Raw genomic sequence first — 19,679 nt, forward strand, 5'->3', positions numbered from 1 at the left:
AGCAAGGATAAAAGAGATGTAAAGGGGCAAGCCGGAACAAGCCGCTTTTCGAGCGAGGCGTGGGCTAGCTGCTGCGTTTTTAAAGGAGCAGAGCGGAGACGCACACCGGCAGCAGCGTGTGTGTGTGTGTGTGTGCGTGCGTGCGCGCGCGCGCCTGGCAGGTATCAGGAAGTTTATCACTGAAAAACAGAGCAGACGAAACTCTGAGCGCCTTTGTTTGTCTTTACAGAGCCGAACAAGGAAGTTAAAAGGCGGAAGAAAATGTTTAAATCCTGCCTCCTTGTACCACTTTGGTTTGGCAACCAAACATGAGCAATAATCAGCCAATAAATGTGATTTGGGAACTTATTTAACACTTTCCACCTTAAAAGAAATCAGTGTCACATTAAATCCTGCTGCAGGGAGTAAAATAACACCAAGAACTGCTGACCAACCTTTCAAGTCTTTAATCCAATTAAACGAGTCCAGGCCTTGCTGACTTAGCCATGCATCTACATTATCTCACGCTTCATCAGTTTAATATAATAATACTTCCTTAAAGACTAGATGCTCTTAAAGAGAAGTTTAGGATAAATCTAAGCTCTGGATATGGTTATCCTTCAAATACTAGCTCTTGACAAAAAAACAACTTCTTGCATTTTGTGAATCAACATTTTGTAAATTAGCTTGTGCTTAATGATGTTCATACACTTACGACAAAACAAAACAAAACAAAACATTTTTTAGTTGATCAGCTATGTGTAAAATGTAGGCTGTTTTAGCTTTATGCAAATGCTTAATCTCGTGACAAAAACATGACCCCCAGCAGCCTTAACCCTGATTTTTTTCAAAAGAAAACCCAGATAAACTACAAATAAATGACTGAAAAGCATTGTATTATTTGTGAGTTTTGAAGGAAAGGATAACATCTAAAATCACATGACCACTGATGTCACTCAACACACCATGAGAGCATGAGTACAGACGCTTCTGCTTTTGCTCCCTTATCTTTTTTCCCAAGGCTCTTTGTCCTGTCTGCCTACAGAGCGCTTCTCTGCATTTCTTCTGGAAATCCCTATTTTTCAGAAATGGTTTTATTTAATTGGTCATTCACCGCGATTGATAAGATTTTTTCTACGATAAAACGGAGGAGGGGGCTCCCACTTGCCCGCAAGGGACACATGCAGCGGGATATGCGTTCGATTCCTGGAAGGTGTGGAGGATCGTTTGTCTCTCTCAGCTGTCCATTGAGGACGTCGAAGATATGTGGATATTTGGCCTGATGATCACTGGATTTCTTCTGATTGGAGTGGGAGGATATCTGGTTTTCTGGAAATTTGGGAAGACGGGAGCGATTGGAGGGCGACCCGCACCCACAGAAAGCACCGCCCGGGCGGAGACCTCACAGACTGGGACGTTACTCGAGGTGAATCGTAAGGTGGACAATGTCCTAGCTGCGTTGCCGGTATTAGTGCGCAAGATGGATATCATCTCGGAGAGGGTCACCGGACGGTGTGGAGATGTTTAAAACCTAAATTGGCTTCACTGAAGGACTGGAATGACTAGTTACAGACTGAAGGCAGAGAGGAAAATTATCTCTGCCTGACCCAAACAAAGTCTTGTTATCCAAATCTGACGCCAAGGCAGCCTTCGAGATGCCAACAACAACAACCCCCACGAAGGAAGGAATGAAGATGCTGTGAAAACCCGACCCCCCCCCCCCCCCCTTCAGATTGTGGACTTCTGCCTAGCGAGGTCATCAACCTGCAGGGTATGTGCTCTGCGTTCCTCCCAAGATCTCCCTCCCACCTGTGGTCTACAGTGGAGCGCCGTACATGCCGTACATGGCTGCTCTCGCTGGGGGAAACAGGATCCCAGCCCCCCCTGCCTTCCTATTGTGATGTTGTGGTATCTGTTGCTTATCTGTTGAGGTGTTTTTTTCGCAGAGCAAAGCTGCCCTCCTGGGGGGAGAGTAGCTGTGAAGTGCCTTTTTTCCCCTCCTCCCGAATCCATTCCTCATGTTATCCTTTTCTCTCTCTATTAAGGTAGCGCGACTCGGTTGCGAATGACCACAGTCACCAATTCTTGTCATGTGTCTTGCCCAGTATGTCTGATCTCTGAATTGTGTGTACTGAAACTCTAATTTCCCTTCCCTGGGACAAATAAAGCTTTTCATTTCATTTTCATTTAAGTGTGCAAATGAAAGTTGTGCATTAATGACATCAAAGTCACTAGTGAGAAAGTAAAGAGGAAGAAGACAGAAATACATATGTACCTTAAATTCCTGCTGATATTTCTTCTACCGTCTTCTGTTCTTTTGCCTTTGAAAAACAGATTTCAGTGCGAGGCAAGGAAGGCCAGTGGCTGCACCAAGAAGACCCCAATTAGTTCAAACACATTGGATCCTGGCAGTATGGAAAAAGCTGCAAAAGGATGTTGCCTCATGAAGAAACAGTGATTCGAGAATCTGAAAGATAAAATCGAGAACCCATTTCTTCTGCAGAATCAGAACTCTTGAGTCTGAGGCTGTCGAACAAAAATCTCCTCATTGCAAAAGTGAGAAAAATGACTAAATTTCAGAGCAGGTCATTGATCTTGAATGAAGCAGGAAGACATGAACAACTGTCTTAATGAGAAGAAAGAAAAAGGAATGGCTGCACATAGCATTTGTTCATCAACAATTTAAAGAATAGTGATCTGAGGAAGAAAATGAACAAGGATCAGCATCAAATCTGCAAAGATGTCAGAACAGAAGATGAGTCCAGATTTTTAGGCCCACAAGAAAATACCCCACTGAAAGAAAACTGGTGAAAGGAGAGAAAACAGCGAAGCATTTAAATATTGGAACAGCAGCTGAGACTTGGTAAGGAAGACAAGGAAGAGGAAGGCCCAAGATCTCTGAAGGAGATCAACGATCTAGACAAAAAGAACGGTGACCTGGGTGTGATGGTGATTAAGTTGCCTCTAAGAAGATACATGCAGAGAAGAAACTTCTTTAGGAGCAAAGATCATTTCAGATTCCAGCTAAAAAAAAAGCCATTGTTCTGCAAGAATTTGGAAAATAGACTGAAAAAAGAAATCTAGCTAAGACTGAACTGAAGAAAATCAGAGGTCAAGTTAGTGTAGAAAATGGGAATCTGAAACAGAATATCTGCAAAGAAAAAGATGGACCAGCTGGCCCAAACTAGCAGGAATAATCAGGCAGGCATCAAGAAATTGGAGGAGCTGAAAACATTTAAACATCAGTTGGAAGAGAACGTTTTACTGTTTGTTTCATCAACTCACCCAGGTTTACAGTGCATCAATTTAATTTAATTTATTTCTAATGCAAAATATGACTAAATACTCTCAGATTTGTTTTCAATCTTTACTAAGTTAAAGACAAACTTTAAAATCAACTATTAGAGTAATTTATTTGATCATTTTTAGCTAAGTGTTGTTTTGTCAGATAAAATATTCCAACATTAATCATATATCTTGAGCTATAAATAATTAAAATAAACACATCTGTGCCCTCTGTTTCCTGTTCCCTTTAACCTTTACCTCCATGTCTGTCTCCCAGTCATAATAAAGCCCCCTCCTGCCATTTCTACTGGTTTGGTGTGTTTATGCATGCAGCTCTTTGGTGGTGCACATGTGTATGCAGGCATTTGACCCACTTCTAGGAGACAGTAGCAGGGATTTTTAAGAGGATCTAAAATCAGTGGCACAAGCAGATGAATAAATCTCCATTGGTCCCCCATGCTCAAACAAAGGCATGGAGTTCTACAGTGAATAAACACGCTGCCATGCCTTCTTTGTTTGGTTGCACGAAGATCCAGTGGTGTCTCAGATGCCCACCGGCTAGTTGTTGCATTCAGTAATATAAGTGATGATGACATTTCTGGGCCAAAAGGATAACCGAGGGATAAAAGTAGCAGCGTGAAATGAAGGAGCTTGGAAACCCTCTCAGCCGTGCAGGAGAACCCAATTGCTTGCAGAGTCATGCACACGGTTTCAGAGAGGTCAAAAGGTGAAGCAATACCTGTGTCTGAAACTCCTGTGTGCTTCAGCGGTGGTAACAAGTAAACACTTAGCATTTTTATAAGACAGGGAACTAAAACCTATACATCTGGTTTATTGAGTTTTTAGAATTGGACATGAAGTAAATTACACTACATGTGTCATGGCTTAAAATTACAATATATGTGATGTAAAAATACCTTTGATGTAACTGTGTGTTCAGCCACATCAAGCAGAAAAACTGAGAGTATTTTTTCCTGAACATATTGATCTGTCATTGTGAAAAAAAAATTGGTTAAAGTCTAAACAACAATGTCTACATGAATAGTTTTAAACTCTCGCATTGCTGCTCAAATTGCCTTGTTTTATTCTTTTTATTCTTTTTTATTGAAAATTGTTTGCAATTTTAATCTGTTTTCTGTTTATTGTTGATCTCTTTGTATTTTAGTTAAGTGTATTCTACTTTTTAGAAAGGTTCTATGGACAAGTGTTGCAAATTAGCACGTGTGTTAACACACTAAACAATGCATCTGGTTCATCCATTGTAATTGCTGTGTCCATGTCAAATAAACGTCACATACATCGCTTGGGGCATAGAAAGTCTTTTGCCCATACCTGCTTGAATTATTATTTTCAGCTGCACCCAAATCAACAATTCTAATTAGTCATAAAGCTTTGTTTAGATCCAGCAAGAGGGTTGCAGGTTCATATCTTGCCAAAAGTGTTTTTGCTTTGAGTTGGCATGTTCTCCTTATACATGCATGGGTCACTCCACCTTTCTTCAAGAGACCAACCACCTACCTGTCACGTTAACTGGATATTCTAAATTGTCCCTGTGTGTGTGTGTGTGTGTGTGTGTGTGTGTGTGTGTGTGTGTGTGTGTGTGTGTGTGTGTGTGTGTGTGTGTGTGTGTGTGTGTGTGTCTCTGAAGTGATCAACTGGAGATGTATACAGGGTGTCCCTAGCCTCTCACCTGGGGGCTCAGAGCCCCCTTCAGACAGGCCATGAAAAATGGAAATGTTCCGGAATCTGTCCGTAAGACCTTTGTGTCTGAATACAAACATCCGGATAACATGTTCCGGAATTTATCCGGACGAAGCCCCTAGTAACAGGTCCGGACTTGTTACGGACAAGGTGGCTGCTTCAGACTGGTGAGGTAAAGTTCCGGACAAGGGGGAGGGGGAGGACGAGGGGACCGGGGGAAACTGTGCGCACCTAGATAACGTATATATCATGTGACTGGGAAGGTATACCACGTGATGTCCCTCCTGAGCACAAAAACACAGAGGAAAGAAGGCGAACATCTGAACAGCATCTCCAACATGTCGACCAATTGGACAGATTCAGAGATTCGAGACCTACTCACAGTGAGGGGAGACATGATCATTATGAAAAGTATTCAAGGTACAGCGCGAGACTCTGTCACCTACGACCGCCTAATAACGGAGTTGCGTGGGAACGCACCGGAGCAAACAGCAGGCCATATCGAAGGTCAAGGCCTTAAAGCGTCGATACCACGAGGTATGTGACCACAATAGGAGAAGTGGTAACGACCGGATGGAATGGAGCTACTTCGACTTATGTGAAGCTATATGGGGTGCTCAAAAAACAACAAACCCTGCTGTGGTGTGTGGAAGCATGGCGGCGGCTTCCAACCAACCAGAGGACTGCTCTGAGGCCAGCTGCAGCTCCCTTGAGAGGACCCAAGAAGACGCAACGGATGGCAGCGAGAACCACAGGCCCCAAGTCGCGTCGGACAGTGACTGCACTTCCATAGCAGGTAAATATTCACTTTAGCAAGCAGATGCTGTTGTAAGACTGGGTGTGCAGATGTACAGCTTATAGCTATAAAAACATTAACTGCAGACAACTAAGACCTAAACAGCAGGCTTTTAACTTCTGGTATCTAAACTGCTCCAACTGAGCATGTGATGAGAAAAGCGCTGGGTGACGTGTTTGAGTTACGTGCACATTGGGGGTTACAGTTATTGGAAAACTCACCAAAAAATATAGGAGGACATACATTACATGTCCCATTTTGTATTTTGTTATATCTGAGTTGAGTTTAAATGTTTGTCTTTGTGGTAAACCTGTAGTGCACCATATTCAGATAATCACCCCACTGCACAAAATACCTTGAAACACTAAAGCATATATGTGACACTAATGTCTGTCTTTTTCAATAGGGCCATCATGCAGCACCCCATCGCAGGCGGCATCCAGCACTCCAAGGCAAAGAAAGAGGAAGAGAGACAAGTCTTCCTACACAGAATGGAGCGAGGCTTTGGAACGCATGGATGAGAGAAGCCATCAGCGTGACAGAGAATTAATGCAGGAGCAGAGGGAGTTTGAACAGCAATATATTCGTGAAAACTTAGCGTTGAGGCGACACGAAGCGGCTACATTCCAGGATATAACATCTTTGATGCGTCACCTTGTTAACAGGTTCACTCAGCTGCAGCAGGAATGGATGCCGGGTCCAAACTACCACAATTTGTAGTTCATTGCCTGGGAAGTTGTCCCTCCACCTTCACTCTGGCTGATGTAACATTCTGACCTGCAGAGCTCCATCAGTGCAGACTGCTGCACCCCACATTCTCCATCTGTAGACCGTTACATTTCAGTATTAATTTTCAATTTTTATTTGTTACACTTTATTTAAACTTTTGCCATTTATACAATCTGCTAAAATGAGTTTTTTTTGTGTTTTTTTATACAAGCCTGTCAAACCTTTAGTCTCGAATTAATTGGGGGGGATATTGATTTTAATTTTTTTTGACAAGTTTTGCACATTTTAATTAATCTTCTTTTACTTGAAGTGACAGATTTTGCACAACACAACTTATACCTCTGTTTGCAGTGTCTATTTTACTTTTTTTGCTTGGCAAATAAAAACCTTTTTGGGTGAAACTATGAATGCATTCTGATCTATGTGAAGAATGGTTAACACTGTTAAAAGTTTTCTTTTTAATTAGGGGAAGCTGACATAGTTACAGTCCCAAAATGTACAACGCAGTTTTGGACAAGAAGCACAATCAATTTCAAATGCAGTTAAAGTACTGACATGATTGCCTCTCGAATTTGCTGTGCCCCTACAACTGGAGGTACATACACAGCTTCTGCATTAGGTTCAGGTAGTTCAGTGGCATCAGTATTCCATTCAGCAAGGTAATTGTCTTTGTTGATCTCACATTGTGAAGAATACAACAAGCAATCACAATGTCCGGCATAATGTGAATGTCCACATCACAACGCTTGGCCAGACACTTCCAGCGCCCCTTAAGCCGCCCAAATGCACTTTCAACAACCATCCGAGCAGAGCTTAAACGATAGTTGAAGGTGCTTTGTTCAGGCGTCAGACGATGGTGTTGTGTGAACCCCTTCATCAGCCACTTCTTCAGTGGATATGCCGCATCCCCGATCAGATGAACGGGTACCTCTACACCATTGATGTCTCTGGACATCTAGAAGGACAGAAAACAAAGATTAGAGGTGTGTGTGTGTGTAGGTGTGTGTGTGTGCGCGCAGATTTAGATGTTGAGGCATACCTCACGGGGGAACAGGTAGCCGTCTTGTTGTTCGGCTTTGATGAAGATGGTAGAGTTGCTGAGTACTCTGGCGTCATGTGTTCGACCAGGCCAACCAACATAAACATCTGTGAAACTGAACAAAGCATTTCGTTAGTGCTGCAACATAACAGCCCCAAACAACAAAGGGACGCATAAAATGTATATTTGCTCTTGACAGCAACATAGAAATTCATGCTCTCACAAAACCAGTCTTACTAGAAACGATGGTCAACAACAGCCTGCAGAACAATGGAATGCCAGCCTTTTCTGTTGTGATATGAAGCTGGATCGTCCTTCGGAGCAATGATTGGAATGTGGCTTCCATCTATAGCTCCACCACACATTGGGTAGCCGCGTGCAGCAAATCCATCCAGTGTGACCTGTAGCTGGTCCAGCTTTGGTAATGAAATGAAACGTTCTAGCAAACTGTCCTTCAGAGCACTTGTCACCTCTCGCAAAAAAACACAGACAGTGGACATACCAACACCAAACAGGCAGCTTATGGTTCTGTATTCGCTCGGTGTGGCATACCACCAGATAACAACGGCTAGCCTGAGGGAAGGTTCGTAAGGCCTGCGCCAGTTTGTAGTTTTCCGTGTCAAAACAGGCCTAACCAAACTTAACAGGTAGTTGAAGGTCCTGCGAGACATTCGAAAATGTTAATACCACTCCTCATCTCCAAAGTTTTTCAACGCGTTTGACAAGAAAACTTCGCCACTTGGTCGTGAATGTTTCCATATACGCCGGATCGCGGTCTCCTGCAGCATGCGGCGAACCATGGCAGCTCGCCTCCTACGGTACCGTCTCCTAGACGCGCGACGGAGCGCTTCACACCGCTTCCGTGATTCCTTTATTACCAATTGAGCTTCGTCATCCAGGTCTCTAATGCGTTTTCGTGTGCGCAGGATTACGCTTAACATAAGTCCGATCAGTGAGAGGAATTCTAGCTCTTCGCCGGCCATGTTTGACTGAATAGCTTTGTTTGGGGAAATGACGCATGTACGCCCGCCGCACTTTGTTTACGCAATATCTAATATATAAAAACCGGATTGAATTTTCCACAAATGTTCCAGAATGTCTATCTGAAAAGGGCTCTGCTGATGACTGCTGGAGATAGACACCAGCCCCCAACACTACTGAGGAATAAACAGTTGAGACGTGAGCGAGTGAATTATAGTTATTTTGTTGCTCTTCTACCTCAGTGTCATCATCACAGATGCAAATCCCACCAGTTCTCAGACAATATTAAATATTTCACACTGTCACAGTGTCAGTTTTATTTATATAGCACGTTTATTTAACAACTTCAGTTGCCCAAAGTGCTGAATAAGAACGAAGATTTCATGAAATCGATGCTTTGTTTTAGCAAAAATGGATATAAACATGGGTGGGTGTTTCCTTTAAGTGCAAACGTTTATTACGTCATTTAGATTTGGGCAAACTGCACGTGCTCAGAGATGTGCTGTTTGGCAAATTTGCTATGGCTAGGTGGAGGAGCAAAACACTCATTTGCACCTGCAAAAGATCTGTGAGCCCTTTGTACACAGTGGTCATCTGTGATGCAGACATATTTCTCACCTAAAATTGCGTTTTTTTTTTAACAGAGGTACAATCAACATTCACCTAAAATTTTCAGCAGATGGGACGGTTAATGAAGCACTTTCTAGTCCCTGGTGTTTGTTATCCCACTTTGACTTAAATGAACTTTTTTGGGCAAATTTTCCAAAAATGAATGAAAAAAGCCATAAAATCTTGATCGTCTTTAATCCGCTGCTTGGCCCTCCTTTTTCAGGACTTCTGTTGAGTTACACTTCATCTGATGACCCCTGAGGATGTCACGCCTGTAAGGTCTCCCCCCGATGTGCAGGTGAAGATGCTCTAGCAGCAAGGCCTCCAGGGTAAACGTCTTGTGGTACAGCGGACAACCGAACGGTTTATGAATGGCGTGGACTCGCATGTGACGAGATAATTTGTTCTTCTGAGAGAAGAGTTGCCCACAGATCAAACAGGAGTACTGTGTGTGCTCCTTCAGGTGGCCCACGTAGCTCCACAGGTTCTGAAAGATTTTGCCACACCTCCTGCACAGGTACGGCCTCTGGACCAGTATGTCGTCCGAGTCCTCTCCTGTGTCTGCTGAGCTCACATGGGGGTTTGACGCATGTGTCGCCGACAGCTCGCCACCTTGTTGAAACATCTTTCCTCTTGTTGTACATTCTTGCTCATGTTGTTTCTGGAGACTATCCACCAATTCTCCACGAGCCTCAGAACTTGCGACCTTAGAGGCTGTGAAGGCAATTAGGTTCTGTAAAACTTTGGGAGGGTGTAGCCTACACTTGGGGGTGGTGTCTAAACCATCTTCAAGTGAGTCTTTCTCTGTTTTCTTAACTACTCCTGTCTCACCCATCTCAGGTTCTTCCCTGACCCTTAACCCTTGTCGGCTAAGAACCGCTCCCTCTTCCTTTGTTTTATCGTCCTGGATTCTGGGCAGGACTGCATCCTTTTCCCTCTGGTTTTCAAATATGGAACTCAGCCAGCCACAGTCAAGATGCAGGTTTTCCTCCTCGAAGCAGTGCTTCTTTGGTTTAAAAGAAGAAAAAACAGGGTTTGAGGTAAAGTGAGAAGGCGTTGATGCATTTGTCCACCACTTGGGCTCATCTGGAGAGCACTGGCTGCAGTCAGGTAGTGGATCAGCCCTTCCAGAGGAACCTTTATTGCAAAAACAGAGAAATAAAACATTATTTTACTAAAAAAAACACGACTAAAAAGCTTTACATTCAATGAAAAAGTCCTTTGCATCATAAAATATTAGTTTAGGGACATAACTATTTGGTGTTTTAGTCTCATTTTGGTGTTTTCTCCATCATTTCTGTATGATTTTAACTCCTGACACTGATTATTGTTTCCAATCTATCTCCATTTTGCAGAAATGTTGCATTGATTGTACATTGTAACAAAATAACAAAGAAAGAGAGAAACTGCTGAAGCAGTACACCTCCAGGATCCCAGTGTAGCAGGACATCAGCAGAGTCTTGGCAACCCTCACACTGGTAACAACGCCTACACTCAGCTCTGCCCGGCCTTCGTGCAGCAGGAATTGATCACGGAGGAAGTCTGACTGTGCTGCAAGCACCACTCTGTGGCCGTGGAAATGGTAGGGCAGGCCAGCCAGGCCATTTGGACTCCCGAGGAGGAGTGTAACGTCACAGAAGCAGTGCTTTTCTCTCAGATCCTTCATCTTGTAAAGGATGGAGTCTCCATGTGTGGACAAACAGAACCGCAGAGTGGCTGTGGAGCTTGTCATGATGGTCTCAATGGCTACTGAAAAGATAGTTTGTGCACACAGATTTGTTAAAAAGTAAAGATTGTATTTGCTTTGTCCATTGAAATAATTAAAAAAATATTTTCCATTGCATCTTGTTTTAATCTGATGAAAGTCTTTTCATTCTTGCAACTTACATGCGAATGACCCCAGGAATCAGAGATAATCGTATAATCAACCATTTAAACGACACATGTTGGTGTAGCCCCACCTTTGATCCATATGCGACACCAGGAAGGAATATTCCTCAGATTAATGCGGAAAATGATCCGTAAGAATCCACTTTTTCAGAAGGACAAAAGCACATCCTCCAGCAGCAAGGTGATGGCCAGTCTGCTCTGGTCACATCTGGTCCCTCTGCTGAGCATCTATGCAGCGATTGATTCGTTGTGTTTTGCAGGAGAGTCCAGAATAAAATTACTCTATCAGTGCTATTACCAAGTTCTAACAACCAGCTGCTCCGAGACACTACTGTAGCTCTGAGCTTCCGCTAAAAAGAGTTTGGATTTGTTGGGAAAAAAGGGATTAAATCAGCAAATATTGAAAACAGGTGCACCGTTGCAAATCAGCCACACGAGGGCGACAATGTTCACATCAGAGCTTCTGTACTTCAAACATTCTTCATTTGTTTATCATGATTTTAAAACAAAATAAAATAAAAAATAAACACATATTTTTACTGTAATGTAAATAAATCTGTAAATGCAACTTGATCTGATTTTATTGTGAAGTTTGAAAATCAGAAAATGATAGTTCACTGTTTTATCTAGTGTCTACATTTTTCACCATTACTGAATTTAATGGAAGCTGCTTGTTATATTGCTGCTCATCCATATTTTAATAGTCATAAATGTGTCTACCTCCAACTATTGTGTTTGCATTAACTGTTTCATTTAAAGTAAGTAATCAAAAACCTGTATGGGTAATAAAATGATCGATGTAAAAAATAAAAAAGGATCAATCAAAGCTGGTGTATTTTGAATCTCATCCTTGTTTTGATCGTCTCAGACTGAAGACGCTTTATCATATGTGTGTTTTGACCTACTGCATAATGTGTAGTAGCCTACTCTTAGAGGCAGTAGAGAAGTCTGATGCACCAAACAAAACTTCTAAGTCACTGATTGTTATGTTGCTTTTCTTACAGGTGGCTGCAAAAGAAGTGCATTTTGTATTTGAAACTTACTGAAGATTTAGACACAAATGGTCAATGGCAAATGCTTCCATAGACATTTTGCTCTAGTCTTTTCTTGCTTTCCAGGTAATTATTTAGTTATCTGCAGCATCCTGCTTAGACTCTATTAAAACCTGGATGGCTGGGAGCTTTCTACAGCTGAATGAAGATAAGACTGATCCTCATCTGTGCCCCAGACAAGCTGGTTCCCAAAGTCAGAGACTCTCTTGGTCAGCTTACTTCCCACACCAAACCCTCTGTGAGAAATCTTGGCGTGACCTTTGACCCAGCTCTCACCCTGGATTCTCATGTCAGTTCTCTTGTTCGCTCTTCCTTCTTCCATCTCAGGAACATCGCTAAGCTGAGTCCCATTCTGTCCCGCTCTGAACTTGAGACAGTTCTCCACACCTTCATCTCCTCACACTTAGACTACTGTAACTCTCTTTTCACGTGTCTGAGCAGAACCTCCCTGAACCGTCTACAGGTGGTTCAGAATGCCTGTGCTCGGCTTCTGACCAAGTCTTCCAAACACACCCACATCACCCCGCTTCTCCTCCAGCTTCACTGGCTGCCAGTCAACTTCAGGGTTCATTTCAAGATCCTGGTTCTGGTCGATGGGGCCTTACATGGACAAGCACCATCTTACATTGGTGATCTTCTCAGTCCCTACACCCCCAGCAGGTCCCTGAGGTCCAGTGATCAAAAAGCCTACTGGTTGTGCAGCACCAGGCTAAAGACCAAAGGTGACTGATCATTTGCTGCTGTGGCCCCCAGACTCTGGAACTCTCTCCCCCTGAGCCTGAGATCAGTGGACTAAGTGGTCTCCTTTAAAAAGCAGCTGAAGACTCACTTGTTCAAGCTGATTCTGGTGTGACCATCATCATCACCCTCTACTTAGTTACAATTTAGTTACTAGGGTGACGGTGGCACAGGAATTAAGTGCTCGCCCCATAATCGGAAGGTTGCTGGTTCAAGTCCCGTTCAGTCTGTCGCTGTCGTTGTGTCCTTGGGCAAGACACTTAACCCACGTTGCCTGCTGGTGGTGGTCGGAGGGACTGGTAGCGCCAGTGCTCGGCAGCCTTGCCTCTGTCAGTGCGCCCCAGGGCAGCTGTGGCTACATTAGCTCATCCCCACCAGTGTGTGAATGTGTGTGTGAATGGGTGAATGACTGATTGTGTTGTAAAGCGCCTTGGGGGGTTCTAGGACTCTAGAAGGCGCTATATCAAATACAGGCTATTACTGTGCTGCTCACATATGGAATCAGCTTCCCCATGACCTCAGATGTGCCCCTACCCTAATGTTGTTTAAAACAAAACTTAAAACCCTAATTCACTCATCAGCCTTTAAATGAATTGTTTCTTATCATGCGTCATCTCCACTGTAATCTGCGCTGTACCTTTGTTTTCTCCTTTAGCTCTAAACTATAGTTCCATTTGTGTGTATTTTGTTTTTATGTATTTTCACATCATGTCCTGATAATTGTAAATTGCCTCTGTTTAAAATGTGCTCTAGAAATAAAGCTGCCTTGCCTTGTTCTGCTTTTATTCTGCCTTTCCTGGGATCCACCGATTTCCCTCTTTCCTGTTCATTTTTTCTTTTCCTTTCTTTACGTTTTATTTTTTAATTCACAATTTTAATTTTTTTTCATTCTTCACATATTTTTAAGAATTATTTGAAATATTTTACATAATTTAATTTCATTTGTTAATGTGAAGAGCCTCGTCATTTTTATCTTGATAGGCGCCATAAAAAAGATAATTTTCTTTCTTTTTTCTAGAACATTTCTCAAGAAGAAAAAATGTATCTGGGCTTGCAACTTTTCTATCTGATCTCATCATCTTTGTCTTATTTATTTTATCAACAAACAGCTAGCTCACAATTTGGAATCCAGCAGTATTATTACCCCCATGCAGTCCAGCTTCTGAACTGGCCATGGATGTGTCTCTGCAACACTTAAAGTGCTAAATGACATCATATGTGCCATTGACAATAAGGAATATTGTGCGGCTGTGTTTGTTGACTTGGCTAAAGCCTTTGACTGTGGACCAGGTGGACCATAACATCTTACTTAGCAGGCTCAAACAGACAGGACTTACTCAGGCATCCGTGGCATGGTTCAGAAGTTATATCTTAGGTCATACGCAAACAGTGAGAACATAGGGTTACCAATCTGTTACGCTACCTCTATCTATGGGCGTTCCTCAAGGGTCGATACTGGGCCCAACCTTAATCAAAATCTAACATTGTTCACGCTGTTGACAGTTCTCATATACATATGCAGATGACACCATTTTATATGCATGCAGTTCTTCCTTAAATGCAGCTTTGTCCTCCTTGCAGCACAGCTTTAATTGTATTCAACATGATTTCAACAACCTTCATCTTCATTTGAACACAAGTAAAACAAAGTTCATGAACTTCAACCGTAACTTACCACAATTGACTTTCCACCCTATTGTTTCTCTGGATGGTACAGAACTACAACTTGTCAGTTCTTATAAATATATGGGTTTCTGGCTTGACAGCACATTTTCATTTGAAAATCATATTAATTCATTACTTTCTAAAGTCAAGTCAAGAATTAGGCTTCCATACCACAACAGGTCATCCTTTATTTATTCTGCAAAGCAATCCTTGGTCAAAATGACAATCCTTCCCATCGTAGATTACAGTGACATCATTTATAGAACTGCTTCTAAAAACTTCTTCATAAACTCGATGTCATTTATCACTCAGCAATCCATTTTGTCACTGGTGCCTCTTTCACTACTCATCATTGTGATCTGTACTCACTCGTTAACTGGCCATCACTCCACTCCTGCAGGTTGTTACATTGGTATCAGTTCATGTACAAAACAATCATCGGTATAACACCAACATATCTTCTCTCGTTACTCATCACTTCTAACAACCAACACAATTTACGTTCCAGTAATTTACTTAATCTCTATGGCTATTCCCAAAGCTTGCACCACCTTGGCCGCTCCTCATTCCAGTTTGATGCTTCCAATGACCGGAATGAGCTACAAAAATCACTGAAGCTCTCTACCTACATTCCACTATCTACCTTCAAGTAATTCATTGCGATCAATATTTTTTGATCAATGTGCTTCTGATTACTTAAAGACTGTTTTAAATCTGTTTTGATTACTTGTGGGAGACCGGGGATGGTTGTAACACGGGTCAGTTGTAACACTTCCGATATCTCCAATCAGGAACCATTTACAAACCATGTGATTCACTCTGGACATGCTCAGTGTGGTTTTTATGCCCCATGTGGGGAAAAGGGTGACCTGCAGCACACACAACAAAATTTTGGAGCAGAAATGACATTTTGATGCCAAAAAGTAAGTTTTATAAACTTTTTAGTTTTTGTTATAGCATTGCCTTCTTTGTAGTTAAATCCATTAAACTTAAATCATGTTTATTGTGTGTTTATGGAGTAATATTCTATGCTAGTTGTTAGTGCTAATGTTTTATCTGTTAGCTGCATCGACATAAATATACTGGACATCACCTTTCCATAGGCTCCAATATCACGTTTTTGAGGCCAAATGGGAGGTGGCCACCACCGCCAATTTGACCGTGTCGCAGGTTCCGTCAAGCCCAGACAATTCCAAAAAAGGGAAGAGAGGTGGAGCTGAGGGTGGGGCTGTAAGGCTGGGATCAACTGATGACACCGGTTGAACTAGCTACAAGCTGACCTGAAGCTAACCCTGGCTAACCCAAAGCTAATGCGGAGGTGGGAGCTAAGCTAACGGAGGTAGCAACCTAGCTACAACCGGAGTTAACTGTGCACAACACCAGAGCTCCTGAGTCAGAGATACGCCGGGCTGACCGCTGGGTAAAACCGGGTGGAACACAGAGGTCTCCGAGACCTCCACAAGCCGGCAGCTGCACAGCACAGCGCCTTTGCGATCTGAGATGCGCAGAGCTGCCGCTGGGGAGAACCGGGTGGAATGGTTTCCATCCCAGAGCTCCACAAGCCGTCAGCCCGCGCAGCACACAGAAGCCGTGCTCAGACAGAGATGCGCCGAGCTGCAGGGAGACCCAGCCGGCAGCCCGGCGCATCAAACAGAAGGCGCAATCAGACAGAGATGCGCCGAGCTGCGGGAAGGGGAGAACCGGATGGAAAACATCGGTCTCCCGAGAGCTCCACAAGCCGATAGTCGGAACCCAGAACCACCAACATGTTATATTTCAACCCATTTTCTAAAGTGCAGCATTATAAATTTCATGGTTAAACAGTACATGTTAAAATCTAAGCTCAGCTCGGCAGTGACCTAAAATACATAAATATAATTTTACTTACCGAAAAAAATGAAGTGGAGACATTGTACTAATAAAGTGTCCAAGGAGACTTTATTAGTACAATGGGGCAGCAGTAGCTCATGTACTTTGTATTATCTCCCTGGGTCTGTACAAGCCATAGATGCCCCACTATAGCCACAGCCCTCATCTCTGACAGATTACATAAATGTTAAAAATATAGCTTACCTCAACTTTTGTAAAGTTTCAGGTGCCACTGAACAGCAGCAGCAGAGACAATCTCTGAAAAATTGCGTCACGGACTCCGTAGTTTTCTGGAAAGTTTTTTTTAACAAGTTAAGAAAGAAGGCGAACGTGTTACCTAAATCACGTCTTTTTTACTAATTAATTATAATTAACATGTTAAAGTCCCAGTCCTAATTTGTTTATGACCCTAACCCTATTTTGCAGGGAGACGATGAAGCAGCCTTTGGAGATTCTGTTGAAGGAACTACTGTGGGGATCTTCACAATAAAAAGACACGAAGCCCAGCCTGGCCCAGATTATGTTGGAATTGTCCTGGAAGGCCATATCGTCATCCAGGAGCTGGACAATGTTCCACTGGCTTTTGCTCTGCTGTTTGGGCTTTTGTACTGTTTAAACATGGATTAACCTCATCAACTCAGGTACACTTTTGAAGTCTTCCAGAAAGTACTTACGGAGCTAGATGCTGCCTCACTTTCAAAGAAAGCCCAGGTCTTGAAGAATAGACTCTGTGAGTAATGCCAACTTGTGAGTACAACCTGCACAGTGGATTACTGCTGTTCTATTTTTACTACTGTGCAAACACGCACACATACAGTTTTTAATACATTTTCAACACATACAACAGCACAAACCAGCCATTGCCTATGCGTTATGTCACCCGTTCGGAGACTTTAAGATATGCAAGTTTGTCACTCAAGTGGCTAAAGGTTAAGTGTGGATCTACTGTGATCAGAGTTTTCACTGTATTCTTTGGTGTGTTCTTTCTGAGTTGGGTTTCTAATTCCATTTTTAGTTCTTTTTAAAACACAGGAAAGGCTTTTCTTTACCTGCTAACGTTTCATTTGCGGTAGCAAACATCGTCAGAGCTGACGCTGAAGGTGGCGTCACTTCCTTCTCAGTTTATGTGTGCGGATAAACGGATAAATGTGTGTGTGTGTGTACATATATATATATGTGTGTGTATATATATATATATATATATATATATATATATGTATATGTGTGTATATATATATATATATATATAAATGTATATGTGTATATATATATATGTGTGCATATATATATATATATATATATATATATATATATATATATATATGAGAACACTGCATCTGAAATGTGTAAATGAAATGTAATTTCATTACAAGCTCATAACATAAAATATGTCCTTACAGCATGTATGTAACATGTCAGATTTACATAACTACATCATGTACATTCGGTTGCGTGAGATTAAATTATGTTTTGGTTTTATAATTTTTTTATTTAGTGGCAACATGTTAAATACATGTTGGATTTACGTAATTGAATCATGTACATTCGGTTGCGCAAGATTAAATTATGTTTTGGTTTATAATTTTTTTATTTAGTGGCAACATGTTAAATACATGTTGGATTTACGTAATTGAATCATGTACATTCGATTGCGTGAGATTCGATTATGTTTTGGTTTTATAATGTTTTTATGTAGTGACAACATGTTAAATGTATGTTGTACTAACATGAAATGTTCCTGTTTAATTAACATGTATTTAACATGTTGGCATTACATTAAGAAGTTATAAAATCAAAACATAATCTAATTTCATGCAACCGATGTACATGATTCAATTATGTAAATCCAACAGATCTTTTTTTTCAGTGCAGGTGGTAGAGCGGGTTGCCTCATGATCGGAGGGTCATGGGTTCGATTCCTGCTCCCACCAGGGGTATCCTGCTGTTGTGTCCCTGGGAAAGACACTTCACCCAACTTGCCTGTGTTAGTGGTGGTCAGAGGGGCCGACGGCGCCAAATGGCAGCCTCACCTCTGTCAGACCTCCCCAGGGCGGCTGTGGCTACAAGTAGCTTACCATCACTAGCAGTGTGTGAATGTGAGAGTGTGTGGAAAGCATCTTTGGGTGTCTAGAAAAGCGCTATATAAGTTCAATGCATTATTATTATTATTATTAATTAATGCCACAGCAAGTCATTTTGTCCAACAATTGCACTAAAAATATCCAAAAAAGAACACACAAACACAGAGACTCAAAATGCCGGAGCAGTTTCCAAGCCAGACCGAGGCTCTACTGAGGCCTTTCCACGGAGCTAGCTCTGTGGTCACGTGGGTCTGATGCTCATTAATTATACAGAATTTTAGGCTTTTAATACACAAACAGAAGAGTGAGAAAAAATTCACCCCCCTCATAGTTGTCATGAGTGTAAACTAGATCATTTAAACAAAAAACATGTTTTGGTACCAGGCTGTAAACATGTTTATTTCTGCTGTGAAATTGGTATTTTTAACATGGGAGTCAATGAGGATTTGCTCGCTTCTGACAACAGCCCCCAGCGGATGAGGGTGGAACTGCAATTTAGTTCATTTCCGGGTTTGCCTCAACTTTAGAGCTGCATTGTGTGGGCTTGGTTAGCTGTAATGTAAGCTAGATGATGACTACAGGGTAACAACAGGAGTCTGGGTCAATTGTAACAACCAGGAAAATGTTACAACTTACCCAAATTAAAAAAATTTCTTTTATTTTGATGTTTTATTTGAATTTCAGCATGCCTACAAATTGGAAAAGGAAGACTGACCAATGGGTGCCTCTCTGCATTCTGGAGAAAGCATCCAATGATGTTAAAAGTCAGGGAAAGTCTATCAGATCAGTGGCAAAAAAGTTTGGTATTTGCACAAAAAAAAAAAAACAAGACAAAAACACCCAACCAAACCAACAAATATGCATGAGCTCTAAGAAAACATCCAGAAAGAAAAATCAGAAAAAGAAAGACATGAAACTAGAGAACACGGATTCTGATGAGAACATTTGGTGAATCTTGCACATGTTGTTAAATGTTATTACAACAATGTTCAAGTGCCATTCATGCTTCACTGTTCCTCTCTCTGTCACACGCACACGCACACTCACATGCACACGCGCGCAAACGCGCACACACACACACACACACACACACACACACACACACACACACACACACACACACACACTGAGCCAGTATCCTGTGGAGGTTTCTTCCTGTTAAAAGGGAGTTTTCCTCTCCACTGTCGCTAAATGCTTGCTTAGTATGAGTATTGCTGACACTAGTCAATGACTCAATGCAATTTGCTGGGTTCCTATAGGAAACT

General features: G+C 42.0%; 1 pseudogene; it reads right to left on the bottom strand.

The window, feature by feature from the left end:
• Positions 1-6,870: 6,870 nt before the first annotated feature.
• Positions 6,871-11,544, bottom strand: LOC129164393 (zinc finger and BTB domain-containing protein 26-like; annotated as a pseudogene).
• Between the last annotated feature and the right edge of the window lie 8,135 nt (positions 11,545-19,679).

This window comes from Nothobranchius furzeri, chromosome 6 (assembly GCF_043380555.1).
Source record: "Nothobranchius furzeri strain GRZ-AD chromosome 6, NfurGRZ-RIMD1, whole genome shotgun sequence".
NCBI lineage: Eukaryota > Metazoa > Chordata > Actinopteri > Cyprinodontiformes > Nothobranchiidae > Nothobranchius > Nothobranchius furzeri.